Source organism: Suncus etruscus, chromosome 4 (genome assembly GCF_024139225.1).
Source record: "Suncus etruscus isolate mSunEtr1 chromosome 4, mSunEtr1.pri.cur, whole genome shotgun sequence".
In the NCBI taxonomy this organism is placed as follows: domain Eukaryota; kingdom Metazoa; phylum Chordata; class Mammalia; order Eulipotyphla; family Soricidae; genus Suncus; species Suncus etruscus.
Window position 1 is genome coordinate 95,898,279 of NC_064851.1, and position 14,548 is coordinate 95,912,826.

Below are 14,548 nucleotides of genomic sequence, written 5' to 3' on the forward strand. Positions count from 1 at the left end.
TAATTGAGTCAATAAGAAGAAAAAAACTGAAATTACAGACTCTCATGAGAGGAATTTGTCTAGTGGCCTCAATACCATATACACATAGGAGAATCTATGAGAAAAAGGTAAAAGTATTCAGTAAAAAAGAGCTCAAGGTCATCTAAGAATCGTTGCTAATTGTTCTGCTGGTGCTAAGGATATTTATTGGCTGATCAACTAAAGAGAGATCTATGACCAGAATGGTGGGCAAACAGTGCTACTACTGAGGAGCAACATACTTCAATATATAGTTATAGTATAGTGCATGCATGATATTTGGTGTTATACATTACAAAATTTTGATGAAAAACATCACACATAGAAGTGTGTTCTACCACTGAGTCACACATGTCCAGCTCATGGTGAGACACTTTTTTAAAAACATAAATTGAACTTTGGTGAATGAGATATATTATTACATGGCTCGTTTTATTTTTATTCTGTCAATCTTCTGATGCATTTATAATAATAACAGATATTAGAGATGAGTGAAATGGTAAGAACATGCCTTGTATTTTGTCCACCTTGGTTTAAATCCCCGATCACTGTAAGGGGGGGTTCCAAACCCCAAAAATAACAAAGGCAATAACATCACACTTAAGATGAAACACTTGTTCAACATGAAATGTGTAGAATCATGAACAGTAAACCAGAATCAGGCGCTTGCTCTTCCTCCAAGCTTCTCCATTGCAAATTGTTGATCTCTAATCAACTGGTTATTAGTACTCCTTTATTATGAAAGTTGTTTTGTTTTGAGCCATACTTGGTATTGCTCGAGGCATAATCCCCAAGCTATATGCTTGGCGTCTTGCTTAGACAGTTGCTCCCAGTTATGCTTAGGGGGTCAACAAGGGATCAACTAAGGGGATCAAAACCAGGGATTCCAGCCAGCAAAGCATGTTTTAGCCTTTTCATATATCTTTCCAGTGCCTTATTGTGAAAATTAAATAATATTTTAAACACTAAATAGATTTTCTAAGCTGTTTTTATGCAAAAAATTGGGTAAACAGATAGGTGACAATTGCTCAATCTGAGAACATTTTCCTGGAGAATATAACTTAACTTAGAAATGACAAAAGATTAGATACCTCATCTGAACAAATTATTGTTCTCTTAAAACATTCTAATAACTACAGATTTTGTCTGCAATATATAGTTAAATATAAAGATTGGTTTATATCATTAGCTGTTAAAATCTGGATGATTCTTTCCCAAGGAAACATTTGCCAATACTTGGTGACATATTTGGTTGTCATAAGTGGTGTGTGTACATGTGTGCATGTGTGTGTGTGTGAGTTTGAGTGTTCACTAGGGGTCCAGACTGACAAACTTAAAATTTCTATGAAGTATGTGAAAACTTTCCATAACAAAGACTTACCTGATGCAGAAAAATTAGTAGTGCAAAAATTAAGAAACCTTGATATCTTTGTCAAACAACAATTTGTAAATAAATTACTCCTTTTATCACTGAATTATAATCAGCATAAAATTAATCTCAAATTTCTATGTTAAAAAGTGTGTAAACAGGGGTGGGGGAGTGGTGGCACAGGGTGCACGGCATCTGCCTTTTGCGCACTAGCCAAAGATGGACTGCGGTTTGTTCCCCCCTCCCCCGGCGTCCCATATGGTCCCCTAAGCCAGGGGCAACTTCTGAACGCAAAGCCAAGAGTAACCTCTGAGAATCACTGAGTGTGGCCCCAAACCCAAAAAAAGTCTGGCTATTGTAAATAGCACTGCAATGAATATAGGTGTGAATTTTTGAATTGTAATTTTGTGTTCCTAGGATATGTCCCCAGGAGTGGGATAGCTGGATTATATGGGAGCTCAATTTCCAGTTTTTTGAGACATCTAATTGTTTTCCATAAAGGCCAGACTAGACGGCATCCCAACCAGCAGTGAATAAGAGTTCCTTTTTCGCCACATCCCCGCCAGCACCAATTGTTCTTTTCTTTGTAATGTGTGCCAGTCTCTACATGTAAGTAGAACACTCCATGACCTTGAGACTAAAGTCATCTACAAGGAGGAAACAGCACTCTCCAAACAAGTGGAAGCAGAGATAAACAGATGGGACTATATTAAGCTGAGAAGCTTTTGCACCTCAAAGGAAATAGTGCCTAGGATACAAAAGCTACCCACACTATGAGTGAAACTATTTACCCAATAACCATCAGATAAGGGGCTAATATCGAAAATATACAAGGTACTGACAAAACCTACCAAGAAAAATAATATATAACCCCATCAAAAAATGGGGAGAAGAAATGAACAGACACTTTGTCAAAGAAGAAATACAAATGGCCAACAGGCACATGAAAAAATGCTCCACATCTCTAATCATCAGGAAGATGCAAATCAAAACAATTAAGAGGTACCATCTCATGCCACAGAGACTGGCAAACATCACAAAAAATTTTCACTCATTTAGCTTGGTGGGATTCTATTCAACTTTTGTCCCAAATTTTTATGCTCCCACTGGGTTATTAGTGGTTTCCTAATCCCCTCCCAGGCCTGATTGTCCAAAGGAACCCCAAAGTATCACAGAAAAGGTGTTTCAGAGTTTACCATGAAATTAAAGCCATAATATTCTGTAAAAATAAAAAATAAGTATGGCTATAAAATTTAAAAATCCAGTCATACAAATAAGAGAAAAATTTAATGTCACCTATAAAAGGAGTTGAAACTTCTAATTTTAAAATTAATACTATTACTACTAATATTATTATATTACTATATATTATATTTAATACTATATATTATATATTAATAATATTAGTTTTAGTATTATAATTAGTATAGTATTCTAATACTAAAATAACCTTTAAAATGATTATCAGAATTGAAGTATAGTCTGCATTATATTTAAGCTATTAGATTTCCTCCCTATTAGGGCAACTAATTGTACTTCATAATCTGCTGTGAAGAGATAGTAGAGCAAATAATAGTAGAGCAAATAAGAAACTTGACTTGCAAATAGCTAATACTATTTTGATCCTTGGCACCACTTATGAGCCCTGCCAGAAGTTATTACAGAGCATAGTCAGTACTAGTAAGCCCTGAGTAATGCCCCCAAACAAACAAAAAACATAGCAAAAATCAAACAAACAGAAAAGCAAAAAAAAAAAACAAAAGAAACACAAGAGGATATAAAACATATCAGGATAATTGATTTTGTTCATTCCTGCTTTCCTAGGGATTTAGAAAGGACTGCCTATAAAGTCTCCTGTGATTCCTTTTGGATTTAAAGGTTAATAATCCTAACTAACTGCAGGGCTCACTATCATATATGACATTCTTCCTATAAATTTTATAACTAACAATGAACATTTTATCCCTTTTTTAGAAAAAGGGAGGAAATTATGAATACATATCAAAGTTATAAGTTAACATACAAATCTCAATATCATCTTTCTTTTTTGTTTAGTTCATTTGATTGCTAGTTAGTAATGAGTTAATTTATAAAATAATGAAGATCTGACTAATAGCAAAAATAGTTAAGTACTGATAAACAGATTCAGGTGGACAGTTCACAAATGGTCCGGGAAAAGATGAGAGAGGAAGATACCCTCCCATCATCTTTATAAACAGTGAAAAATAAAAAGGTTCCTGTGATAATTGCTGAGTTATCACCCACTCACCCTTTGGGTCTCCTGAAGTATTTTAATATGAACACTAGGGGTCACCATTTCATCAGTCTTTTCTTTCTCCCTGCTGAGATGTGTCACTTCCAGACTATGGAATATCATGGATTTATGGAAACATGTGCTGATTAAGGCTTTGTAAAATTTAGCTTTCACCAAGTTTCAATGACTTTTAAAATATCCTTTTATGTGTTTCTTTTTCTGTAATTTTTGGGGATCTGGTCTAATATTTAGGCAATTATCTAGATAAAAAGACGAAGGCCATCCAGAAGGTAATAATAGACAATTTAAAGAAACAGGATAAGCAGAGCAATCTTTTAGAATAAGATTTTAATATGCATTAAGAATTCAAGGGATTACTTTTGAGACACACAAAAACTGAAATGTTGCTTTTATTTACTTATTTATTGAGTAAAGAAACTGAGGTTTCAAGAATTGAAATAACTTCTTCAATGATTCTCCAAAGTACAATAGAGGAAAGGCATGAAACAAGTTTATCAGTTTTGGAGGCATTGATGATGTTAGATTATTCATACAACTTAAATATTGTGAGACATTAATGGGAAAATATTGACAGTTGAGTTGTGAAGTTCAGTCAGTAAAAGGAACTAAGAAAGAAATCAGAGCATTGTGATTTACACACATGACTTATAAGATTACAAATTTTATGAAATTTTATGATATCTGGAAACAGCAAATATGTACAGAGTCAAGAAAGTTGAAGTTGATTAACCTGTGGAGCAGACATTTTCAAGAAGGTACTAAATTCTGAAGACAGATTAAAATGTAGATATTTGGACTTCAGCCTTCAAACTTATGAATTCCACTGTCAACAATGTGGTTTATTTTAAAGCTAAACAAAACTCTATTCCATCAGCCATTAGCCCCACACTGACAGGTCAGGGCCCTATCTCAGAGAAAGATACCATGTTCAAGGTCACAAATCAGATTATAGAGAGAGGTTATTGCGAGATTCTAGCTTCTGATGATCTTTAAAATTATTGGGTGCTGTCTAGTGTACCTTCCTACTACTCCCTCATGTCCTTTCCAGATAGGCTACCTGGTATGGCCAGGTAGCTTGGGACAGTGTTAATGAAAATGGACTTGAGAAAGTTATGGCTTACAACATGTGGTCCGTACAAAATGGCATCTCTCCTTGTTTGGAATCCAAGAGAAGCCTGACATTTGTACTTACAAAATGGCATCCCAACTTGTTCAGAAAGCAAGGCTCCACGTTCCCTCTTCTTATAACCAGAGGCAAATCCTTGATTCTTCTTGAAGTTTCTCATCTCTGTCCCTGTTTATGGGCATACACTGGGACCTAAGCACAAGCATCTTAACTGCACTATACATGCATGAATAAAGCGGGTGAGGAAATTAATTATGCAAGTCCTACTAATAGCATCACAAAAAGAATAAACAGAGGCCTAGCCAGGGCAGTTATCCAGGGTGATTGAGTGAAGCACTGTTCATACTGGGAGGCGGAAGCTTTCCATTCCTGCAAACACCCCTTCACATGCTGCAACATGTCCCTGTGACTCTTTGGGCCATACACATTCCAGCTTTTTTTTTTTAAAACTTTAAGTCCAAAATTTTCCTTTTCTGCAAGGCCACTTCTGTGAAGGAGTCCAGAGAGTGTTCTAGATGTACACACAACCAACAATCTTTGGCAATTTCTGAGGAAGTCTGAACCTAGGCTCTCTTCTACTTCACGCTTGATGGTGGGTCTTACACTGGCACCTTACGCAGTGTTGAACTGCTAGGTCCCTCCTCCTTATTTGCTTTAACTGATGTTTCCCTACTAGGAAGTTAGTCTGGCCACATTCTCCTAAAAGCCCTACTGATATTTGGGCCAGATAGCTCACAGCACTTCCAAAACTCTGCCTCAGACCTCCAGCCTTAGCCTCAGTGTCTGGCTCCCTCTGTGCTGCCAGTGTCTTCCCTGACACATTCCTATACCCTGCAGAGAAAGTCTGTCTCTCTCCCACATGTTGGGAAATCCCTTTAAACAAGCATAAAATTAGAATGCTCTTAGGGCAACTTCCCTATTCTGGAACTTGAGCATAACTAGAAACCCCAAACAGATAGTATAAGGCAAAATTTAGGGGAGGGATCGATCCCTTGGGTGACAGTTTGAACCACAAACTCTCCATCCACAGTCTGAGTTAGAGTCCAAGTATAATTCACTATTGATGTATGGCAGTTGGACTTGGACACACACCTTGGATAACCCCACTGCAATGGCAGTTGAACCTGGACATGCCCCTGGACACACTTCTGGGTACACCCCTTATCACAACAGGTATAAAAGGAACAACTTGGACAGTTGCAAGAGGGCTTAAGATTGTGACCAGAGCAGGGCCTGCTGCTCTGCAGGGAGTCAGAGATAAAGCATTGGAGAGATGCTGCCTGCTTTATATCTACTCTTTTCTCTTTCTTTTTTTGAACTCAGGCCTCCCCTGCCACTTCTGACTGGTGAAGTTCCATTCTCTCTTCTCCCTCTCTCTCAGAAACTCTAGGAAGAATAAAAAGTACACTTGGTTTCTATTCACTTGTCTCTCAGTCCCAGGCAAGCAGTAGCTACAGTTCACAAGCAGCAAATCAGGTGTCATTCTTACAGGTCTTCCCATAGTCACTGCTTTCAGAAGGAGCATCAGGATGATTTGCATATTGTTCTGGTCCTGGGAACTCAGTTAGCCAAATATGCAGGGGTGCTTCTCATTCAGGCTGTGACTCTGTCCAGGGAGGAAAAAGAAGTTCCCCGTGTCTTCTTTAATCCTGCAATTTAAACAGCTGTTGGGGGGTGGAGAGAACAACATAGGGCCCTAGTATTCAGTTGTCTAGAGACAACTAAGGATTGTTGCCTTTCTTGCACTGGGTCAGACAGAATTGCCTCCCACACCTGGTGCTAACTCTTTAACCTTTAACATTTACAGGAGGAAACCACAATCTTTGCTCCTTCAATAATGTTGTTTTGCCAATGTTTAATTTTGCTTTATGTTCTTAAGGTTGTGCCTCAAATAAGTATATTATTGATAGCTAAATAATTCATTGATAAATTATTAATCAAAGAAAGAAGCTCTATTAATACACTGGTATCTGAGCTTTGAGGGTTAGGAAAGCCACTTCCTGTGATTATTTGCCTCACAAACCTGTATGAATATCTACATCATGTATTTTTTAATAATGAGATAAAAGTTTATTTGATTTGGGCTGCACACTCAACTTACTGCTGTATAGGCAAAATATTTTGAATGGGCATAGTAGTGCGCAGGGAGCTTGGGATCACTCCGAACTATAATAGGCAAATGAGGTAATTCAGTGCTTGGGCTCCATAGGGCCAACTTCATGGTGCTCGACTTTCAGGTCTATAACTCTGTGCTATTTGGGAGGCCACTTTGGTCAGGGTACAAATCTGGGTTGAGTGCATGCAGCGCAGATGTTCTTACCCTTGTACTGTCTCCATGCATGAATAATCTTCATTTTAATGATTAATCTTAAATAAGATATGCACTATATTGGAGTTCTTCCAGGACATGAGAATTATTCAAGTTTAGTAACTCAGCAGAGGCACACAGTTAGGTGATAAAACTGGAATTCAATTAAATTGGCAGATCAAAAGTCTGCCTTTTAAGCTCAAATATATACTGTCATACTTTTCACTCCTATTTTTGCCAACACACCCACTGTTTTCCTCCAGGAGAGTTTTAATTGCCATGGAACTATGTAGTGGCAGGCATTGAACTTGAATCCAAAATTCCCTTTCTCAGTTTGTTGTCTTTATACTGCAATACAAACCCCTTTTATGATAAGCAATATAGTATGAGATAAATTAACTTTCACCAACAGTCAGAACATATTCTCCAAAATCTAATCATCTCCAACAGGCTGTTTTGGAAAAAACATGTATAGAGAGCATATAGAAAATATAGATATTATACTGGAAATTTCCTTTTTGTTTGTTTGTTTTTTTGGACCACACCCATTTGATGCTCAAGGGTTACTCCTGACTAAGGGCTCAGGCTTGGGAGGACCATATGGGACTTGGAGGGATTGAACCGCTGTCCTTCCTTGGCTAGCGCTTGCAAGGCAGACACCTTACCTCTAGCGCCACCTCGCCAGCCCCTATACTGGAAATTTCTTAAAACTCTTTACAAGAATCTAATAGCCAACCACAGGGAAAGCCAAGGAGACTTTTAGGGTCCCAAAATGAAGGAATTTTGGAAAATTGTGACTCAGAGAAGAGTCAATGTTTTATTTTTTTTAATTTTTCATGCTTAAAACTAGATTTCAAATTTTTTCTATTACTCTCTTTTAAAAGTGAATTCATAGATAGTAAAGACATACTAAGAGATTATTGAAGTTTTATTTTTAGTCCATGGTCATGATAGTTTTGCTTGCTTCTACTAATGCAGACATGAGAACTGATTTATTTCTCTGGTTGAAAGATGGTTGATTTCTTTGACTTAGATCCTCAGAAAGGCGCCTTGATTTATTGAAGAGAGGGGGCGCTCTTCACCAAAAGATCACTACAACAAGCCGCTATTTGGAAATGAGGTTCACCACTTTATTGCTTCCCTTTAATGGGCTGCAGATGTTCAGTGGAAGTGAATGAGCAATGCAGGGATATCAAAGCAACATTTATGAAAGTACCATATTCCTTTGGATGATAAACTTCAATCAAAATAAAATAGGAGCAGGAAAAGAACAAGAAAGCGGAGTAGGCGCAGAAAAATGAGGAGGAAGGTGAGAAAAAATTTTAAAAGACTATTAATCTATGCTATGTTGGATTTCTCTGTGGTTCACTTTTAAGCTAACTTGAAAATTTGTGTTCCAAATTAATATGTCAGAGAGGATTTAGAATCTTTGGTCAAGAGCTCTTAGTGATTTTTCAGTTCTGTAAGCCATAGATAACTTTGGTCTGATTTGAATCAACATTTGTATAGTGTTCTAGAGAAATCCACAAAGTCAAAAGTGCTCAAACTTTAAGTGTTATTTTTACATAAGAAAAACAGAAAGGAGAGAAAACACACCCAAACAAATAAAACCTGCAGCATTATGTGTAGAAATTTAAATATTAGGAATTGATAAACTATGATTCTAATTTAACACTTTACTCCTAGAAAGCAAGATAAAAGAATTAGTCCCTTGATAGAAACGTTGGATTTTATGTGATGTATATTTTCCTATCCTTCAAGTCATGAACCTCTTTATAATAACATGACAGAAAGTTTCAGAATTTCTTCTTGGCTTCAACCCCAACTGGCTGCCATTCCATTAGCTTCACAGATGTGCCCAGTCTATAGTTGACACACAATTAACAATTGGTTTCTTATTATGTCTCTCAAGGTATCCTGCTGTGGAGAGCACTTTTTGTCACATCATTCTATGGCTACCAAAATAAAATTTGTTTCCCTAGATTCATGATACTTCATGAAGCATGTTTGGACATTTGCCACATGTCAATACTTTCTTAATCTTAGAAATAAAAATATAAGAAATTTCATGCAGTTCAGCCAATTTTGGAAAACTTATCATTAGTTTAGATAGCTATATCTATTTATTTCATCCTAATCAACTTAAGAAACAGACCATACTGCATGAATCAGATGTGAAACTGCTGCAGGCATATTATCAGCTTAGTAAAGAAGGATTGTAAATTGGTAATGCTCCTAAGTGTCTTTACTGAACACCAAATTTAAGTTCTTATTTATTTTTCCCTCTCATAAAGCCTGCATTTTCTCTTAGAAGTCTCTATCTCTCTTTCTTCTCTCTTCTATCTCCTCTAACATTTATCTCAATATTTTTTTAAAGAAAACTAGTTTACATTACTCAAACATCTTCCCTTATGTTTACATATTTTTATAGAAGCCCAATTTACTTCAACAGAATGGCAGTCAAGTCCTTGATCCCACTTCAGCCACTTCTTCATGTGAAGTATGCCTCAGATTTTAGGTGATGATTATGGTATTCTTGAAGAAAATATCGACTTGAATGAAAAACTTTTTGATAGAAGCTACAAATCAATCTGCATCTGTGGTGAGTGGAAATGATTCCAGCAGGCCAGACCAAAAGCTAAAAGAATGAGATGATGAACAGGAATAATCTCATGTTACATATATTTAGTTCCCTATTGAGAGTTTTGATTCTAGAACAACCAAGCACAGAGAGAAAAATATGGAGAAGAAAAGATAGAAGTACTTTTTTCTCATTTTGTATAAATAAAGTATTCTGTACTGCTAGGCAAAATTCAAAATTGAAATGTGAGAGATGAGAAGAATTAAGAAAAAGGAGGAAAAAGATGGGGAGGAAGAGGAACAAATGAGGAGGAAAAGAAAAGGGAAAGGAAGAAGGAGGAAAAAGAGGAGGAAAGAAAAGTCAGCCTAAGATAAAAATCATTCCAGCTTATAGAGCTGGAATGTTTATAATGTAAAGAGACAGCTGCATTAAAGGATTAGGCCTCACTGGCTGATTAACATCATTTGATCTTTTGCTATTGAAAGGACCCTGTGCATTTTCAAAGGCAGTGGGCTTCTTAAATAAAACCAGGAGTCTGGGGTAGCACAAAGCTGTTAAAAACAATTCATTTTTTTTGTTTAGTAATTCTTTCATCCTACCTCTACATCATCTTCAGTTTCCTTCTATGTTATTGGGAGCTGCTTCTAAATCTGATAGTTGGGGCTCCTGCAGCCTTGATATGATCAAAAAACCAAAAAAGCCATTATTACCTAAATTGGTCAACTCTGACCATAAGTCAGTCATATCAGATTTCACCATAAATATGATAAGGGAGCTTCTTCTTATGTTATACATTTCTCTTAATTTTCATATACCAAATAATCACCATGCAAATTTGGTAAGAGAGATTAGCTCACCTTTATACTATTGCATTTCCATGATTTCCCTTTTATCTTATGTATCTGCGTTTATTTTCTGCATATTTCAAATGACATTGATCAAAACATAAGGAAGTCAAACATTTCATGATCCATTTGGGACATCATATTGGTGGGGTAAATAAGGGTATCCCAGTGTTATGCTGTCATCCCAGGGGGACTGAGTGATGGAAGAAGCAGGGGCTTCCTGTCTTTTAGGGAGGAATCAGCGGTCAACATAACTGGTTTAGTCTCTGTGGCCCATTCAGCTTTTGGCATCACTGCCAAATCAGCCAACAAAAGCCCATTGTGATCCTGACAGTTTCCCAGCCTAGATGGGACTGCACAGACCACCAACCACTCCTTTTACTTTTACTTTTACCGTTCTCAAGTGAGACCATGAACTGGAAAAAATCAATGGTCAAAATCCCACATCCTACGCAAGTGATGTGTGGAAGCTTTTTTAGCAACTGATTTTCCCTTCAAGCTGTGAATCCTCATCTTACCTATTTCTCTTTTCTATTTTGTTTTTGTTTTGGGGTTGCACCTGTTGGTGCTCAGGGGCTACACCTGGCTCTGCAATTAGGACTCATTATTGAGTACCCCGGGGAATTCCAAGGGAACTCGTATAAACTGCTTACACTATCTCTCTATTCCCTGTTTCCTTTTTCTTTATTGTTTTTTTTTTAAATAAAGTTAGCATACATTACAATGCATAAACTTTCTCCATGCCAACCCAGGAATGAGAATTTTGTTTTAAAGTCCTAATTTCATAATGAGAAATTAGTTTGGATTTAAAAAAATATCCATATGGTATGCAACACTTTGAAAAATGGGAAATAAACAAAAATAAAATGCCATAAAAGACCAAACAATCATATGAATATTGAGTAGAAATAAAAAAATGATCAGACTTAGGTACCAAATCCAAAGCCAATGACAACAGGATCAACACCCAATCTACAACAAGCTAGACACAGAGGGGACCACTTCCACTAGCAGCCAAAGGAGCAAAGGAGGAGGATATGGGATGCATGCTGGGAATGGGGGGAGAGGGAGGACAACATTGGTGGTGGGAATGCCCCTGATTCAGTGTTACTATATACCTAAAATTTTACTGTGAATGATTTGTGATCCACTTTGGTCAAAATAAAAATATTTATTTAAAAAAAAGAGCAAATTGATGTAATCTTCAACGGTGGAACCAGTAATTTCTTCTGTGCTTAGAGGGCGCTTGATTCTGTTCTTATCTGGGGAAATTTCTGGGAGTTACTCCAGGCAGTGCTGGAGTACTAGGCAGTGCTTGGGATTGAACCTGGGTTTCAGCACAGAAAGCATACATTCCAGTTCTTTGAACTCTCTCCCAGGTGCCACGGTTACTGTAATCCTTAAAAAATTTAACTTAGGAATAAGGTTTTCAGTTATAAACTGGAATAATTGTAACAGAATTTAAAATTTTGTTTACATAGCACATCAATTCTTTCTATAGACCAAATTTTAAAATTTTTTCTCTAGCTTTGATTTTAATGGCAATAAATAAAATCAAATATTAAATGACAAATAAGATGAGAGATATGTACCACTAATTGAATGTCAGAAACTATTTCCACAATAAAATAAAATAATTTCAATACAGTTCAAAAGGAAATGTGACCTAATTACCTTTACTTAAGGTTCTTTCTTTTAAATACAAGTTATAATAATGGAAATGAATGTTTACTAATCAGCTATTGAATAATCAGGTAAATGACAGTCCATGAATGCTGATGGAAGAGGTAAAATAAAACTTAGGTGTTTAAACTGAGTTCAAAGAAAGTAATCTAGCAGAAATTCACAAATCTATCTCTATTTCTTTTTTTTTTGTCCCCCAATTCACAATATAGACCAGGCAAAGGGCCTGGGTTGAGGTGTATATTGGGTGCATTTACTGTACATCCTCTTCCTTTTTTTATTTTTTTTTAATTTTTATTGTGACCAAAGTGCATTACAAATCTTTCACTGCATCATTTATGTACATAGTGACAATGAATGAGGGGCATTCCCACCACCAGTGCTGTCCTTCCTCCGCCCCTGTTCCCAGTATGCATCCCACATCTCCCTCCTCTACCCCCCAGATTGCTAGTGCAACTATTCTCCACTTTACAGCTTGTTGTAGATTGAGCATCTATTCCACCATCATTCGAGATAAAAAGGATAAGAAAAAAATGGAGAAAAAAATTTGGTGACAACTACCAAAAAAAGAGAGAAGAGAGAGAGAGAGAGAGAGAGAGAGAGAGAGAGAGAGAGAGAGAGAGAGAGAGAGAGAAAATGGAAGAAAAAAGAAAAAATGGACCCGGCAAATAAAAATAAAAATAAAATTCTAAATAATAATCACAAGAGTGAAAGAGAAAAGTGGAAGAAAAAAGAGAAGTAAAATAAAGTCAAAAGCTAATAAATCAAAACAAAACAAGAAAAAGTATGGGTGCTGGAATGGTAGGGTTTGGCGTCCCCCCCCCCCCACACTTTTTTTTTTTTTTGCATAGGCACAGTAAGCATTGGGGAAGAAAGGGAATTCCCGTGGCCTAAGAGATTCAGGGTTTCTCCATCCTTGAAGCATACCATCATGGGATCAACCCCTGGCTCCATATATACTCATTACCCCATCCCAAAAGCTTTTTTTGTGATACCAGGAAAGTTTCCTCTTGGTTGTATGTGAGAAAATCAAGCCACTGTAGCTAACAATCTTGATATTTGCGTGGGTTATAGGTCAGGGTCTAGGATAGAGTCTCTAGATTCTAAAGGTTCCTATCCATCGTTGTTGTTGTGTTCAGTCTTCTGTAACTCTTGCTCCCTGTTTTCATTCAGTCCCTAAGCTGAAGCCTAGGATATTATGGATCCAAAGGTTCTGCTCAGTCTCTGTTGTCCAAGTTGGACCTCTGCAATAAGACATGTTGTTGTTGTTGTTGTTTATGTGTCCTGGGCTACAGCGTAGGGTAGGGTTTTCCTTATTAGTCCCAAGGTAGATTATGTTCAGTCACAGTTGTCAAAGACAGTTTTCTGTTGTTGGTGCTCTTATTTTTCACAGTTCAAAGGACGATATCTCTTCTGATTTCCATTTAGTGTTAGGTGATGTGATAGGACAGCCTGGTCTTAAGTCAAGTTTTCCTTTCCTCATTGTCATATCAAAACTGGCACAAGTTGGTGCCAGAGTAGTGTTATAAATCTCCCAATGGAGCTTAGTTCCTGGTGGTGTTGCCCAGGGCTGTATCATTTCTACGTCGGGGATCTGGGATTTCGGGTTGGACTAACACTGTCCAATATCCTGGGGATTGGTTGTATCCACATGACACATGTTCAGGATGGGAGGCACCCTTCTGCTATAAAAAGTGAGTTCTTATCCCTAGAAGATAAGATCTCATTTCTGTGTCTATGGTTTCCCCCTTTTTTTATTGTGCCCATACAAAAATGTATGGTGTCATACTGTGTTGCTGGTGCTATTCTGGGTAAGGATGACAGGCTGCACACACAGTCTCTGTCGTCTGGTTTTGTTCTGAGCTTTTATCCCAGTCAAGGCTTTTTGTACCAAGCAGCACCAAAAATGTAAGAATAGAGAAAAATGTATATATTAAAATAGAACAAATAAATAAAACTGAGTTAAAAAGAAAAGGTATTCGAATAAAAGAAGTGGTGGAGGAGGCTACTTGTATATCTAGGAATACATATCTTAAGATATATTTTATACAGGTATTGAGCTTCCATAGGCAATATAAGACTCCCAATTAAGTCTTTTGATATATTCTTGTGGGGAGTAAAAGCCAAGATACTTTTTGATTCACAGGCCTTGGAATTGAGTTTGAGAGATGCTTTGCTGCATTACGAGGCCAAATAGTGTCTTTGAGCTGGGAGTTTTACTAAGGCCGATTCCTGTATTGTGCAACAGTCCACGATTTGGTGGAGGTGAGAGGGGCCATCAAGCATGAGTCAGCAGGCATGCTGGTTGTAGTTCTTTGCCGGCATGAGAACGGAGACCCAGAG

At 37.1% G+C, this 14,548-nt stretch overlaps 1 non-coding gene across 1 annotated transcript; it reads right to left on the reverse strand.

Moving 5' to 3' along the window:
* Positions 1 to 12,392: 12,392 nt before the first annotated feature.
* On the reverse strand, positions 12,393 to 12,518 carry LOC126008008 (small nucleolar RNA SNORA51). The gene has a single exon (XR_007495453.1). It is a non-coding gene; the product is annotated as a small nucleolar RNA SNORA51 (small nucleolar RNA).
* Positions 12,519 to 14,548: the final 2,030 nt, after the last annotated feature.